This window comes from Oenanthe melanoleuca, chromosome 2 (assembly GCF_029582105.1).
Source record: "Oenanthe melanoleuca isolate GR-GAL-2019-014 chromosome 2, OMel1.0, whole genome shotgun sequence".
In the NCBI taxonomy this organism is placed as follows: domain Eukaryota; kingdom Metazoa; phylum Chordata; class Aves; order Passeriformes; family Muscicapidae; genus Oenanthe; species Oenanthe melanoleuca.
The window spans coordinates 51,486,472-51,503,664 of record NC_079335.1 but is presented as its reverse complement, the minus strand read 5'-3'; positions in this window follow the sequence as shown (position 1 = coordinate 51,503,664).

The window sequence follows — 17,193 nt, the reverse complement described above, 5'->3', positions numbered from 1 at the left end:
TTACCTGTATTTGTGAATCATCACATTCCTAGGTTGTTTGTCAAATACCATAATCATAGATTTTGCTAAGGGAAAAGGAAGACAATGGTTGTACTGAGGACACAATACACAACTGATAGTATTACAGCAGGAGGGTTCTGTATAAATTGAGGAATTTTTCTAACTCATTCCACTGAATTTCTATGAGTTCTCAAGGAAATTGCTTTCATTTCTATGTCTACATGTTGGCCCATAAATTTCTATCTTGGTTTAACTCCATCTGGAAACCAAGCCCTGCACAGATGCTCACTCACTCTCCCCTCGTGGGATGGGGGAGAGAATTGTAAGGGTCAAAGAGAGAAAACTCATGGGTTGAGATAAAAAAATAGGTGATTATCCATATCAGATCTGACCCTGTGAGTTGGGCTAGATGATCTCCACAAGTTCCTTTCAACATGATTCTCTGATCTATGGACAGTAAGAAAGCTGACATTGTGAAAAATGAAAATCCATAAATGATTTGTCCCACCTCGGAAGCATCTTGTAGAATAGTTAAAGTGTGTCTCTCTTGCCTCATAGAAAAATTGCTTCATTGCAAACTCATAAAAGCAGGAGAGAAAGCTATCAAACCACTGTTTTAGTGTGGGATCACTTTAGCAGTCTGATTTGCTGTACATTATACCTACAATTATATTTCAATAAAATGATAGCTTGATTCCTCTACCACAAGAATAATTTTTTCATCTTCTCCATTAAACATAAATGAAAAAAAACAAACTCTGACATTGTGTAGTTCTCAGTCTGCTGGAATTTTCTTTGGTAAGTGGAAAATTCCACTGTAAAAATCAGACAATTTTAGTATTATCATTTTCTTTACAATTCTATGTTATTTTTATTTATATTTCCTTTAAGCAAACACTATTCTTGAGACTGACAGTTCCAGAAGCACCAGGAGAGGTGCACTGGCCAGAAGAGTATAGCATTGGCCACCATGTCTCAGCAACTGATCTAAAATTTGAGTTAATGGAGGAAAACAAGTAACTCTTTAATAAGAATTTACTGTTGTCTGTTAGGAATGAAATATCTTGGTTTCCTGGAATCTTGTACATGGGCAGAAGCTAGGTCTAAAGAAGTCCAAAGGTTACACAGTGGTCACAGAAATTATTTCACAGTTTTTCTTTTTTTTCCTAACTCAAACTAAAATTCCAGCCAAGAACTTTGAAAGTGATACGTGTGTCATAATTTCCAAAAGTTCAGTTTCTTGTATCTTGAAGAAACTTGATTTTAGAAATGGAATAGCCCATGTTCTAACAATGAAAATCCTTATGCTTAAATAGTGATAGCCCAAATTAGGACATTTAGAGACACTAGTCATTTCAGAAAATCCTAAGAATATTGTTCTCTAATAACATTTTTCCCATGACCTAGTAAGGAAATTGTGCAGTTGCAACCTCCTTATCTATTTTATTTTTAGTAAAGTCAATGCTCAGAAGAGATAATGTATAGGATTAATTATATGTGTACTATACATTGGCATTTTATTATTTTATTTAATACTACAACTAGAATGCCTTCCTATGATTATTAATGCAAAAATGCTCTTTATGAAGTATCCCAGATTAAAAAAACAGGGCTTAAACTTTCTTTCATGTCTCTTGCCAAGGCTTGTGAAATCACAAAATATGGGGATACCATTATTTTGATTGCTTTAGAAACATAGTGAATTGCATTTTTTTAATTTTCTGCAGAACTTAAATTTCTAAAGTGTGTGAGGTTTGTGGTCTTTTACATTGTGTCATTAGTCAGAGTCTGTGGACACTTGTGGTTAGTTTCATGGAGTCCATTTGTTAGGCAGTATGAAGCACAGTACAATTAGGTTGTGTCAACTAAATAAAAAAGGCAAAATTTTATCCAAGTATTTTTTAATAAAAAAACTGTCAGACTAGTCCCTCTCCAGAGCTCATTCATGCAAAGAAAACAGTTAATATTTTAGACCCATACCTAATATGGAAAAAATAATAATTTCTAAATCTGGAGTAAGACAAATCCTTTGGGGCTTTGTTCCTGTTTCCTGCATAAAAGCTGTAATTTCTGTAGTATTCTTCCACCTCTTATTGCTTGTGTCTAGACATAAATTGACCATAAAACAATATTAATATTGTATATTGCCTTGGTTAAGAGTTTTTGTTTGGCATCAGGGAAGAACTTTGAACATTTTAATGGTACTTTCTGTAGCACAGTAGTCGTGAATGAGTTTATTTTAATGTAGGAGTAAATTGGTTACTGAAGGTATTTTTATTATGCATCTCCTTGTAATTTCTGCCAAATAAACAAAATATTCCTCAGATAATTGGCCTGTTAGTCTGTCACTTTCTAACTATTTTTTCTATACTGAATTAAAGGGCCCATAAATCCTAAATTCTTTATTAGGTTGCTGACTTTGCAGAGTTTGATGGTAAGTAAACTGGCATAGCATTAAAGGTCCTCATTGAAGGAAGACAATATATCTTTTTGTATTGACTTCTGCATGATTCAATTTTCACTAAGTATCAGCATGACCTTTATAACAGCACTGTGAACTTTAAAAGCCAGTTTGCATGGGGTGGTTATCTTGCCCTTGTATAAATTGGTTCCACGAATTATGACTTAGCCTGTCCAAATTTGATTAATATGCAGCTGATAGTCCAATAATGAATTTAAAAGGTCTTCAAAAATGCTGAAAGCAATAATTAAACACTTTCAGAAGGGGTATATTAATGGCATTAATTAGAGGTAAATGATTTTTCAGTATGCTTTGCAAATTATTTCAGATTTTTTAAATGGATGGTGTTTCTTCTCTCTACTTAAAAAAACCTCTTTGAGCCTTGAAGTATAACTTTGAAGATTTAAAATCTGGTTACTAAATCAAACATAAGATATCTCTTTCTATCACCATAGATATTGCTTTTAACTCTAACATTGAACTCCTCTCTGTGGTAACTGAGTGCTCATCTACATTTTCCTCATACAGACAGTATCGATACATCAGAATGCTGCAATGCCAAGGGGACTTGCTTTAATTCTGCAGACACTGAATGTTCAGGGCTGATATTTGCACAAAAAGGCAAATCAGTATTGATTAGATCTGAATTTGTGATCTGATGTTTAAAGATACAAGGTGGAAATCTCTTTCCTGTAATATTCATATGTTCCCAAGAACTATTTTATAGTATAGACAAAAAATGGTATCACCATTAATGTACTAATTAGATGATGGCTCACAATCATGTGCAGATAATTTCCACTTCAATTTTACTTTTAAATAGACATTTTCAGCATTTTTTTTTCCCTTCTCCCTCATTCTCTTTTTTCCCCCCCTTCTTTTTAATGCAGGATGCTTTGGTTTAGTTTTAGGTTTAGTTTTGTTTTACTTAAGTTATTACTAAGACAAATGACTCTACTGTGTTGGAACAGAAAACCTAGAAATGGGATCCAAACTTCATGAGAGAGTGCTTCCCTCTCATATGCATTGTAAATACAAACAAACATGCAAAATATATGGAGATATTATTTCTGGATATATTAGGAAGAGAGTGAAAGACAGTTGTGTAAGCAAAACAAATTTCCATCTGTACTGCAAATCCTCTTTGTAAGTCTCACGTAGTTTGTCAAGGTTTACTTCAGGAAACATTGCAGTGCCTGAGGTTAAGTGGTGATGTACAAAGTTTTCTTTACTACTGTGCTCATGACATGTACAGAGCATTTCTTAAATTTTCATTGAATTCAGAACAAATCTTTCTTCTTCAGATGTAAACTTCTGACATGATTTTCTCTTCATTCAGTTTCCCTCTTATTCCCCATGAATATATAGGATTAAAACCAGCCCCGTCTGTGGAATAATAAGGGTCTCTACAGTAGGACTGTGTGATTTATGCCAGGCAATTAAAATCAATTCCTGGCCTATATGAAGCACTAAAAACTAAATTGCTCAACACACTGGGCTGTTGAGCACTGTGTGGTAGATTTTATTATACCATAAGTGCTTTACTATACTGTAAAAAGGAGAAGGTAATTGCTATATACAACTAATATATTCAATTAGGTAAGGATAATGTTTAATAGAGCTTTTTGTTGGTTTCAGTTGCAACTTGTGAGTTCAAAAGCGAAGCTGGAGTTGGGGAATTTCAGGATGCAAAGTGCTCTGACTTAAGCTTCAACAACACGGCACCAAAGCTATCCTGCAAGGATGTGGTTAGTGTATGCTTCTGCACTGACTGAGTGGGATGGCAGTCCTTAATCTGTATTGATTCACTCTGATAACTGGGATAACTGGAGGCTGTTACAATGTGATGAAAGAGTGCATATGTTCCCCAGCATGTGGCTCCTTAGACAGTCACATCAGACTGTCTGCACCCTGAGAATAGATCCAGGAAAACTTCTAATTTTTAAGATAAGACAAGAACAGCCAAATATGATCACAAATTGTTACAGCAGCTGCATCGTGCAGACCTTAAGTGTAATTTTGTTATACCCCTGTGCAGCTTAGTGAAGGCAGATTTCTCTACTTAGCAACTATTTGCACAGAAACATGTAGTGCTATAGGATACCTGGATGGATGTACTTGGGAGTTTCCATGCACATTAAGAAGACAAATTCCCCAAGGTAAGCATCTACTGAATCTTTGCCTAGAAGTACTGCTGAGAACCAAGCACTGGAGTTCCCAGAAGATCTGCTTTTGAAAATTATTTATTCAGCTCTGTCTGAAAACTATACAGAACAGCCCCAAGGAGAGATAAAAATCCTTTTCTTGTCTCTTTCCATTTCTGTTTTATCTCCTTGCTAGACACCAGTCTTGACAGGCAGTCAGATTCCCCAGCTTCTTCCTTAATCCAGCATCTCTAAGGTGCAAGAACATCTTTCATGTTAAATCTCACCACTGCAAAGTGCTACCATTTTCTGGGAGCTGCCAGTCAGGAATATTGCCTGGCAGCTTACACTCGTTCAGTTTGGTACTTTAGGATTTCTCTCACCTTTCCCATTTCTGGCTTTCACCTTAGTGCTTGAGGGTTTAAGGTGATTGATTTGATAATAATGAAGAAAATAAACTTAGAACATATGCATATACTCCCACCAAAGTAGTGCATGCAATAAACCCATTTCTCTCTTCAGGACTATTTTTTCAGTAGTCACTGATAGGATGCTTATATAGCAACCTGTGCAATTTATAGCATTTCCTCTGGAAAGATCCAGATAAAATAAGACATGGGGTGAGCTTCCTTTTTTTTTTTTTTTTTTTTTTTTTTTTTGGTTGTAGTTTCTGTTGATTTTTTTTGTTCTAAAAATTTACCTGTTATTTAGATTTTATTGTTCACTTGAGGATATAAAAAACCACAAAAAGGAGGAGTAACAATCTCCAAGTTGTTTGTGTGCAGAAGTTTTTTACATATTAACAAATTATGATAGCTAAGTCCCCAGTATGCCTGATTTACCTGATTTACTTTTAAAATCTGCTTTTAGGTGATAGTACAGCACAAAGGAGTTGATACTTAGTTTTCAATATTCCTCAAATTAGGATCTTTTGCTGACCATGGAAATTCATGTGTGTCAGTGCAGCAAGGTGTTAGTTGTTTTATCACCCTGCCTATTGACAATCCAATGGTGTCCTGGTGATGCTGATGGGGAGCAGTGCCTCTGTTCTAAAATTGGACTCAAGTAGCAGAAGGTCTCTTGCAGCCTTCTTACCCTGGAAATGCCAGACTGTGAGTTGAATGTCCCTTGAACTGCCTGACAGAGAAGGCATTTCATTCCAGACCAGGCAGACTGTGCAGTCAAAACACTCAATGGAGAGGGATAATCAAGCACTGAGCATGAGCTACTCCCTGCCTCCCACAAGGTTCTCCTTTCCTAGCCAGTTCATTTCCAAGATATTTTTATTCAATGCCTTTCTCCTCCTCCGCCAAAAGACTGGGTCTCAAGCCAAAAATTCAGTAATTCCTCTACTGTCTGCTCCAATAGGCACAATGACCTAGTTGATAATGTTCTCAATGACAACAGTGCTGCCTGCCCATGATGGTTATGGCAGATACCTAATGCCTTGGAGAAGTCAGGAAGGCTTAAAGAAGAAGGGTGCAGTTTTCATCTTGAAAAGATTTCTTGTGTGCCACTCTTGTGTGAGAGGTTTCAGGCTTGTCTCTGAACTAGGTTGACTGGTGTTACTCATGTGATATTTGAGGCAATATCTGGGAATTAGTTATATTTCATTGGCAACTGTGGCCCTGCTTCTTGCTGCCACATCTATGCTGGTTTCTGCTTTCTTAAAGCCCCCTTGCAGGTGAGCCCAGAGCTGCTGTAAAACAGCTTTTGGTAAAGGATACAGTGAGTGCTCAGGCTCCCCATCTCTTCTGCCTGGTCCCCTCCAGCCACTCCACCAAGTCTTATGGGAGCCCAGACATTGTGATTAGGGATGGTAACACAAGCAGCAGTACAGTGAAGGTCTCTACATCAGATCAGGGAAATCAAGTGCACATTTTTGCTGTACATTTTGTTAAATCTGTGTCTAATTAGCTCATTTTGACTTGAATAAAGTGTCCTGATCTCACCAATCTTTTTCCTTGTCAATGCAGGCTTTTGAACACCAAGTGAACCAGACTGTGGTTGTCTGTCTCTTAGCTCCTTTCTGCAAAGGCTTTGAAAGGTGCAGCAGGGCTGGGGCTCAGGCTGAGAATAGAGATCCACACCCCCACAGATGGCTTGCTCCAGGCTGGAGTGGGACAGCAGGAGGGTCATGTAGAAACCACTCCCTCATGACACCACGCTGAAACAGGATTTATACTCATGGTGAGACAACTCTTCCTGGAATCTCTGGGAGGGGGAACTAAAGCAGTCTCATTAGTAAGTTGATAGTAAAAAGCATTGCAGTCTCTAGATCTGCTTCTGTCCTCCCTGCGGCTTTTGGGGAGCAGGGACCAGCACATAGAGGAAGGGGGGAGTGTAGAGGGTGGTACTTTCAGCATCCATTGCTTCCTGCTTTTAGCCAAAAGCAGAATTTTGTTGGATACAGGAACGAGTGCTAGCAGGAAGGTAGAAGCACAGTCTGTCTAAGAGTGGGACTTTGAAAATGAGTTTCTGGAGCAGGGAGGTGTCCTTGGCTCTATACCTGAACTACCTCTTCTAAAGAAAGGGAGGGAGGGAGGAATGGACCATGAAATAGTCTGAATCGGAATGCAATCATAATATAGTTGGCCTGCTCACTGCTGGTAGCATTAAGCTCTCATTTCATAAGGTGAATTCAAAAATCTCTGGAGAGGTTATCCTTTTCTCAGACTATTACTATATATGTGTATACATACAGGAGAAATATATATTTCAATGGAATATATATATTCTTAGAGTTTTATGAGAAGGTTGAAAATTATTTTTGAAAGAAAAAAAAGCTATTCTTTCACATTGCTGAAAAATATGTTACATTTCTCATTCTTCATTGCTAGCCCACAAAACATGATTCTTCTCTCAGTGTTCAGGTTTTCTGTTTAAGGTGGTGACAGTAAACCACTGGCTGTCTCCATTTGGTAATTACCTGTCTTTGCTACTTGCTCTGTTTTCATGAGAGAAAGGGTTCAGAAAAGTGAATTTTCAAGTGTAGTAGCCCAGAATTTTCTTTGGATATGCCTGAAGAGGGAATCTACAATCCTGGGTCTCCATGGATAAGGGTGGAAGAGCTAGGGATGAGTGTCTGACAGAACAGGGCCAAGTAGTTTCAGGGAATGGTAAGCAGAGGAAGTGGTGGTATGAATGAAAATATGCTTGTATATACATTTAGAAATGAGTTACTATTTGATCTTCCTTGTATCAGAACCACTTACAAGTGCTTACAAGTAAGGAATTCTTTTCTTATTTAGCACAGAAATGGTCTTTGTACTCTCTTATGTCAGTTGACTCCATGCCCTGTGTTTAAGATGCCTCAAGGCTAGAATAGTTATTTTCCTAGAGTCATAGAGCACCAATTCAACTTAACTCAAAAAGCTAAAGTAATGCTAGTCTGGAAGCTAATATACCAAATTGTATTTTCCCTCTGTAGTCAGAGTTTGGTCTGTGGAGTACCAGCTCTTGAAACTTAGTTACATTTAAAGTCCACTTGGAAAGTAAGAAACATATTCTTATATATCTGTGAAAGTCATCTGACAAGAAACCCAAGCATTTGGTTCTCTGATGTGAAAACTGCAATATTTTGCACAGCTGGAAGGTAACAGTAAGTATCTTCCCTTTTGGACCATTTCTCAGGTCTATAGATGCATTAGTTTTTCTGCACAAAGGGAAAAATTATGTTGTCATAAAATGAGTCTTGCAAGAACTGTTTTTGGATTTCTGCAGGGAAAGGGTTGTGCTTTCTTTCTATTGGTGCATTCAGATACAAACTGAAAAAGGCTAAGTGTAAGGGAAGGAGGTTAAAAACAAATTTGAAGTACAAAAAAAATTAATAGATTGGGTGAGTGTGGAAAAATTCTGACAGACTATGTAATTAAAAAGGTTTATTTACCTTCTTCTCTGTGACCAGAAGTATAGAAAGCCCAAAGGGAGGAGAAGTGGAATGAAAAACAATATTCTGTTAATAACCCAGCTGGTACAGACAAAGGAAGTGTCTGTGAGAGAGAGCAGAGGGGAAGTGGGAGAACACTGCCTGCTGTCTCCACATTTCCTAGTAAAAACTTAGAAGAACATTATGGCTATATTCCTTCTAACTCCACATTCTGGGGAGATGCTGTCAGCACCTTTCATGACCCAATGCACTTTCAGTCTCAGCCCCAGTAAGTTACTAGTCACAGTATGCGTTTGTCTCCTGGGGAAGGCACAGAACTTGAGCCTCTCATTCCTTTCTTTTCATGTCTTTGAGCCATAACCTGTTCCCTGAAGTCATTGTTGTCATGGGATTTCCTTTTAGTGACCACAAACTGCATTGCCAATTTCACATGTTTTGCCACTAAGCAATTCTTACCGTTTTCTGCAGCCAATGGAAAGTGCATTGCTAACGAGGACTGTGAATGGGGCAAATAATTTTGCTTTTGCAGCCTAGAAGATTTGAAAATGCTGAGGCAGCTTCCTATTGTCAGAAGCGCATTGGTGATTGTTTTCTGTTCAGGATTAACTGGGCAGCATACTGAGGTAAGTTCCTTCAAGAAAAGTTAGATCTAGATCCAAATTCTGATACTGTGTGACTGCCTTCTATTTACAACTGGATTTATTCAGATTTGAGGTAGAAGTGGAACTGAATGACCTAGTAATAGGAATCTGTTATGTCATGCCAAGATCTTCAGCATCCTCATTATATTATTTTTCATGGTGAAAGTGTGTGGTTAAACATCACTCTCTGTATGGACCTAATGGTGATCAGGATGTGGGGTGGCTATTAGGAGATCTAAGGAAAAGCAGCAAACTGAAAGACAGCTAGTGTGGTTTCCCAGATCAAGTTGATTTAAACAAACATGGTTGTTGCATGGAATTTCCCAGAGCTTTTGAAAGAGAAAATGCAGACATGGTCATCTTATTCCTTTGGTGTTCATTTTACAATCTCTTTCAAGTGGGCACCAAAGTTTGATGGCATTTTCAGCATTCATTTAAATAAATTGAAATTACTCTGAGCCACTCCACTGTAAAATCTCCACAGTTTGAAAAGGCATGGGGCAGTCCTGCTGAAAGCCAGAAAAAAAACCCAGAGAACAATGAACAGCTACAATAAATAATAATGTTCTGAAAATAAATTACCAGAAAGACTGAGAGCCTGCCACCATAAACATTATTTTACAGGAAATGACAGTTCCTTGAAAATATTGAGCATAATTCTCTAAGGGAGAGAGAAAAACAACAAACCCTTTTCAATTTTAGAATTGCCAATGATGTCAAGGCTAAACCATTTCTGTCTTGTGATCTTGACTAGATGGTGTCTGAATACGAGTGCAATAAGAATATAAATGTAACTCTTTCTGTAACACTGGATCCAGCAGCTCTAGTCTGAGCATGTTCTTTACAGTGGGACTGTTGATTATGTGCTGTGGTTTAACCCCAGCTGGCAATAAAGTACCATCTTGATGCTCACTTATTGTCCCTTGGTGGGATGCATGAGGGAATTGGAAGGGTAAAAGTGAGAAAACCCATGTGTTGAGATAAACACAGTTGAAAGGTAAAGCAAAAAGCTGTGCACAAGCAAAGGAAAACAAGGAATTTATTTGCCACATCCTATGGGCAGTCAGGTGTTCAGCCAGGACAGCAGGGCTCCATTACACTTAACAGTAACTTGGAAAGACAAACACCTCTTCCTTATTCTTCCCCCAGCCCTATACAGGAGCATGATGCCATATGGTATAGAATGTCCCTGTGGCCAGCTGGGGTCAGCTGTCCTGGCTGTGTCCTCTCCCAGCTACTCACCCACCCTCAGCCTTCTCACTGGTGGGGTGTCAGGAGAGGCAACAAGGACTTTGACTGTATGTCAGCACTGCTCAGCAATAACTAAAACACTCCTGAGTGACCAACACTGTTTTCCTTACAAATCCAAAACATGGCCCCATACCAGCTACTGTGAAGAAAATTAACTCTACTCCAGCCAAAGCCAGCACACCAAATCTGCAGCTTTTTAGCCTTATCCCAGCAGCTCATCCAGGAGAGACACAGCTGTACTGAACCTTTTTAGGATTTGAACTTTGTTATAAAGCCTGTTCAAACATGCTACCCACAGATCTTAATGGCTGGCTCCTACATTTTGGGTTGAAGATCTGTGACTGGGTGCATGAGACAAGTAGGAAGGGAAGAAGAGGGCAAACTGGTATAAATCCTGGCCTCTCTTTTTGAATTGGCTGTGTGACTGCAGAGGTCATAGATGATGTGTATCCCCTCCTAGCTGTAGGATGTCTCCAAGGTGACACATATTTCACACAGACACTTAAAAGGACCATAACTATTTTTGCCCCTTCTCCCCCTCTTTGTTCATTAGACAACACTTTGCTTCTAAAAATTGGTTCTGAGCCTTGAGGATGCTGCTTGTGTCTTTCTTATGCTGAGGTAACAGTCAATGCTGGCACCTAAAAGCTCTGCATTAACTTAGATACTTGTGTTTTACTAAGTACTCCGGCCTGTATGCAGGGGAAGTATAAAACAATCATGATTCATGGGGGCTTCACTTGCTATTTTTAGGCTACTTTACACATACATTTTTGAGTAAGAGAACTGTTGCTTCCCCCACAATAGTGGTTTAATAACTGTACAAACCATTTGTTTACCATTTGTCTTTGTATGAGCTTTTATTGCAAGAAAGAAGCTTCAAAACAAAGCAAAGACAGGAGAGAGTAAGGGAAAACATTTCTCTAACAAGAAACTGAAGGTCATTCCTCTTATCTAGTCTGTTTTCATCTGCAAAGAGACATGCATCATATGTTTAATAAAATATTTGATCCCAGCCAAAGAGTTCCTATCCTCCTCCATTGGCTTTAGTTCTGTGTTCTGTTTGCAAATAAGCAGAAGTCACTTTAAGATGGGTTTGGGAAATTGTGAGAGAAAAACAGCCTGGAAGACAACCACTGCAAAATAATTATTATTTATTACACTCTGGGTATTTTACAAATAGATAGAAGACATGGAAAAAAGGGAAAGATTTTTCCCTTCCCAGGTATGCTTGTAAATACAAGGCAGAGGAGGAATCAAGGGAAGGGCAAGACAGAGGTTCCCTGTCTTGTCCCTAGAATGATGAAGCTCAGCTCTGCCTCCAATTTCCATGAGATTTGGAGCATCTCATTCTCAATCTGTGCTCAGAGTGTTTGAGTCAGGAATTTCACTGTAGTTCTAGAGGTACCGGTCCAAGGTCTAGGCCAAAGCCTACGTGAGTGTTGTATTATTTACCATACCTGGTTACCTGTGCTTTGATGTCCAAGGGGAGTAGTGATAGTGGTAATCTGAGTGATTCTTGTGTCTCTTAACTACAAAAGCCAACATGTTTTTTTCACCTTGGATAAGGTGATAAAACATGAAGTTTAGCATTATGCTCAACTACATTCCTCTGTATCAAAATTAAAAAATACATCATATAAAGGTATATTAAAAATATATTTTTTCTCCCTCTTACTTTTCTCTTTTGTCTTTCTAGTCCTTGTTTTGCACTAAACAGAACTTTTATTTTTCAAATTGCTTTTGCTGCTCTTCTGGAGGAAACTTGTACAAAAAAGACAGAATATTGCAACTGATATTTAAAATGCCACTGTGCTTTTCATAAATGTTCAGGATTTTCCTGAACAAGCAGAAGAAGTGAGAAGAATGCAAGTTACATGGTGAGGTTCTCTTGTGGGATATTGACCATTTGTAATTTTTAGAAAGTCCATTAAGAATTTTGCAAAAAAAATATAGTCAGCTTTGTGTTTGCCCTGGTGAAATACACATTTGGATAATGTTATGCCACCTAATTTTTCGGTATAAGACAGTTTGCTCAAAACTCAAGAATTCCCACAAGGTCCAAACTAAACTGTGTTTGCAGCTATGGGCTGATCAAAATCTTTTGCCCTCTACTGTGACATTTTTATCATATAATCATAGAATGGCCTGGATTGGAAGGGTCTTTAAAGATGATCTAGTTCCAAACCCCCCTACCATGGGCAGAGATACCACTCAGGTTTCTCAGGGCTCTATGCAACCTGGCCTTTAACACTTCCAGGGATGAGACATCCACAATTTCTCTGGGCAGCCTGTTCCACTGCCTGTCACCCTCTGAGTAAAGCATTCATTCCTAACATCTTATCTAAACCTACCTTCCTTTAATTTCAAATCATTGTCCCCCGTTCTGTCACTCCCTCTCCCTCCTTTTTGACAAGCCCCCTTAAAGAACTGGAAGGTACTCCATAATGAGGTCTTCCCAGAGCCTTTTCTTCTCCAGACTGAACAAGTCCAGCTCTTCCAGCCTGTCTGCATAGAAGTGCTCCATCCCTCTGATTCTCTTCATGTCCCTCCCCTGGATCCATAACAAATCCATGAAATTCATATGCCGGGGACCCTAGAGCTGGACTCAGCAGTTGAAGTGGTGTCACACCACAGGGCAGTACAGGGCAGAGTCATGTCCCTCAGCCCTCTGCCCACACTGCTTTTGAAGCAGCCCAGGACTGTGCACCCTGGGCTGTGAGTGCACATCACTGGGTCATGTCCAACTTTCCATCCACAAGTGATAGAAAGTCCTTCTTGACAAGGCTACTCTCAGTGAGTTCCTGTCCCAGTCTGTGCTCATGTCTGGGATTTACAGGACCTTGCACTTGGACTTGTTCAACTTCATGAGATTCTTGTGGGCCCACTTCCCAAGCTTGGTCCCCCTGGATGTCATCCTGTCCTTCATTGTGCCAACTGCATCACTCAGCTTGGTGCCATCTGCAAGCTTGCTGAGGGTGCACTTGATCCCACTGTCTATGTCATTGAGGAAAACATTGAAGAGTACCTGTCCCAGGACAGAGCTGTGAGAGACACCACTTATCACCAACCTCCACCTGGGCATAGAGCCACTGTCCCCAGCTCTCTGTGTCCATCCAGCCAATCCCTTACCCTGCTAATTTCTCTTTCCAGCTGGGCTGAGTTGACCAAGGAGAGGTAAGGATGCAAAGGGCTTGTTTACTGAGCCCAATGTCAAGTATCTTGGGCTGTAGACTCATGACCTCACAACAAAAAATGCTACTGTGCATGGCAGCTGGGTAGTTCTGGCATCCTGCTCCCCTTCTGTCCCTACTGCCCATAAGGGCTTGTAATGGGCAGGTAAACCAGGAATGGACTCACTACCAACCCTCTAGTCATGCTAAGGAGTTAGCAGAGGGAAAGATGAGTACCTTCAGAGAAAAATCCAGCACTCTCAAAACAGGAGCTCTGGATTGCCCTCTGGAGGTGCCTGCAGCTCTCTCTTAACTTTATTGGAAGACTGGGCTCCTGAGTTGAGTCGTGAAAATATCCATGTATGTAAAACAAATCACAGATCTAATCTTTACAATGTGCCCACTTCAGCTATCAAACAAGTCACCATGAGAGCAGAAGTTTGTGCAGCAGCAGAATCACTTGAGAAAGGGTAGTAGTATAGAACATTTGACCTTGCTACTGGTATGATGTGTGTGAGGGCTAGGAGCCACCTCTTGAGCCTTGTAGGAGTAGAACAGATGCAACAACTTGTGCTTTCCTTGCCTATTTTGTGCCACTTGCAGGTGGATGCCTCATGGATCTGTCACACATGAATTACCTGAATCCAAATAGACCTCTCTGTAGAATAAAAAACCCAAAAGCATCAAAACCCGATAAATTGGTCTATGAATCCCACAATGTCAGATGGCCGCACATCAGCATTTGAATCTGATCCTGTGGAGCTTCTTGTGCTTCTTTGGAGATTGACTTGACCCTGTTGTGAACAATAAACTTACTCAGAAATTGAATCCATTTGCCATATTAAAATATGTATTTTGGTTTTTTTTCTGGGCAGATTCAACACTGTGTTAAGTTACTATTGCCTTATTTTCAGATATATTTTAGTAATTGTAAGTGCAGAAATACAATTAGAAAAGAAAAATACAGAATTAATGAGAAAAAAAGATAGAACTACTAGGGTAAGTACAACTCCTCAATACATAGCTGAAAGGATCTATTCCCAGAATGAATTCCAAAACTTTTTGTTTATACTCTCTCTATAATTCAAATGGAAAATTTTATATCTCTGGATAACAATCCAAAAGACTCAGAAGCAATGAAAGGAACCTCACTATCTACCAAAAAGTAAGTCTGCATCTATAATTCTGTTTGCTGTTTTTGTTTTTGGTGGTATTTGTTTGTTTGTTTGTTTGTTTGGTTTTATTTATTTAATGAAACAGGTTTGGCAATGCCTATGTGAGATCCAAAATATTTTCCATATTCACATGCCTTCATTGATTTCACATTCAAATCTCAGTTTGTACCCCAGACCATAGGAATATGCACAATCACAGGAGCCCAGAATCATTTAGGTTGGAAAAGATCTTTGAATCATTGAGTCCAATGACTAATCCAGCACTGCCAAGTTCATCATTAACCACGTCCTTAAGTGCCACATCTACACATTACTGAAATACTTTGAGGGATGGTGACTCAATCACTTCCCTGGACAGCTTGTTCCAGTGCTTGACAACCCTTTCAGTGAAAAAAATTGTCCTAATATGCAATCCAAACCTCTCCTGGCATAACTTGAAGTGGTTCCCTCTCATCCTAGAGAGAAAATGTTATTTAGATTATTTGGAGGGATTTTAATTATTATTTTTTAGTCTATAATGCAATGTTGAAACAAACTGGTACCTGAATGAAGAATTAAAATTGAGCTTCTTTTGAACAAAAATATTAATTAGGATTCCATCCTGTGGCTCCAGTCATGTGCTCTGTAAGTTTTGTATGCTTTTTCCAGTGGTGTTCTTCCTCTTAAGAATTAAGGCAGTGTTTTTCTAAGACAAACTTGTCCTCTTGTGCCATGAAACAGATGTGTTACAAGCAGTGGTATTCTAGGTTTTCTCACACTGGCCAATGCGCTTGTCCTTTGCCAGCTTTGACTCCTTATCTTAGAGATTTTACAGTCCATGCCTGTTGTCCAGGTCACCAATGATGTGTGCAGGGTGTCTGGTCTTTGGTGTCACATGATGTTTGAGACCTCAGCATAAAGCTTTCTCCTTAGTTCAGCAGTAATTATTTGGAGCTGCTGAATTTTCACTACTAAGAAATATCTGTCTGACCACAGAAACAGTCCCTGTAAATGAATTAACAGGTTTGTGATTTTTTTTTCTTTAGCTGTCAGGCAGCATGCATGACTTTCCTGTTTGACCTCAAAGTGGACTAAATTTCTAGCATTATTATCTAATTATAGCACTGGTCATTGGAATGGAAAATTATTGTTGCTTGGTTTTCCATTGTTGGTTGCTCTGGGGACAGGTATCTCTATCCAAACCAGTTAGTTTAAAAAATTATTTTTAAACCTATATTGCTGTATGGAGCAACCCTGCCAGGTAATTCTCTCTTCTGCCTGCAGCCGTTCATCAGCTGACTTCCTCTCCTACTTTTCGACTCCCTCTTTCCTACCCAAGACAAGGATGAAACACACATGTGTGTGTGAACATAAAATCACTTCCTTCCCTTCTCTTCCTCATTTTGTCCATCTCCACCCAGCCAAGTTTGTCCTTTAGTTGCTAAGGGCTTTTCTCAAGTAGTTTATCCTGGAGGGACAGGAAAAATGAGAAAAGGGGAGAGGGGAAGGACTGTGTGTCTTCTCTTCTCACCTATCAGGTGACTGACCTAATGCATGCCAGCAGCTTTCCTAGCAGAGCCCTGCTGGAGCCACTTCCCTTTCCAACCTCAAACTGCCATTGCTTCCTTACACTGCAGATCCACCTAAGGTGTGGTAACAACATACACAGATTTTATAAGGATTTTTCATTGTCCATATAAAGGGAAGCAAAAGGACAGGTTGTGCTTCTCCAGCCCTTGCAGAAGAGTAGGTGTTGCAATAGTAGGCTCTGCAGAAAGGCAGGGAGGGATGAATTGGAAGACATGGGGAAACTGAAAAGAGAGGGATGAGTTGGAAGATATGGGGAAACTGAAAAGAGACATCAGACTAAAAGCATTTCATTGTCTCACTAGGAGGGAGTGCTCCCTGCTCAAGAATCCCACATGAGCGAAGAGTGTTTTTAGGGCATGCCTGCCCACTGCCCAGCTTTCAGGAATGATGCATTTCAGTCACAGTCAGCCTAAACTGGATCTGAGCTCAGGACCTGCAGGAGTTAGTGGTTTCCTTGATTGCGTAGGCTCAGCTGGAGGAAGGAGTTCTGGCTGAAGCACAGGTGTGTGATGTCTGCTCTTACACTTGGGTAATAAATCTATTATTTTACTGTTATACTGCTCCACAGAGAATTCTGGTTTTGGTCCAGCATGCTTTGGGATCTGCTCAGCCTCATTTCTCTTTGCTCTGCACTGATGCCGCCGGGAGAAGTGTAAATTGCGACAGTGTTTCTGTGATGCACAGGCCCAGCTCTCTGCCAGCTACTAATCATATCCCCACCACAGCAGAGCATCACTGACAGCCATTTCCAAAGGAGTCCAGATGAATGTTTCATGTTTTAATTCCAGCTAGCTCAGATCTGTTGCACAGTTCTGTGTTTACAACAAGCTGGGCAGGAATGTCTTGGAACCACTTAATTTCATCACGCACATTATGATCATGTTGTAATT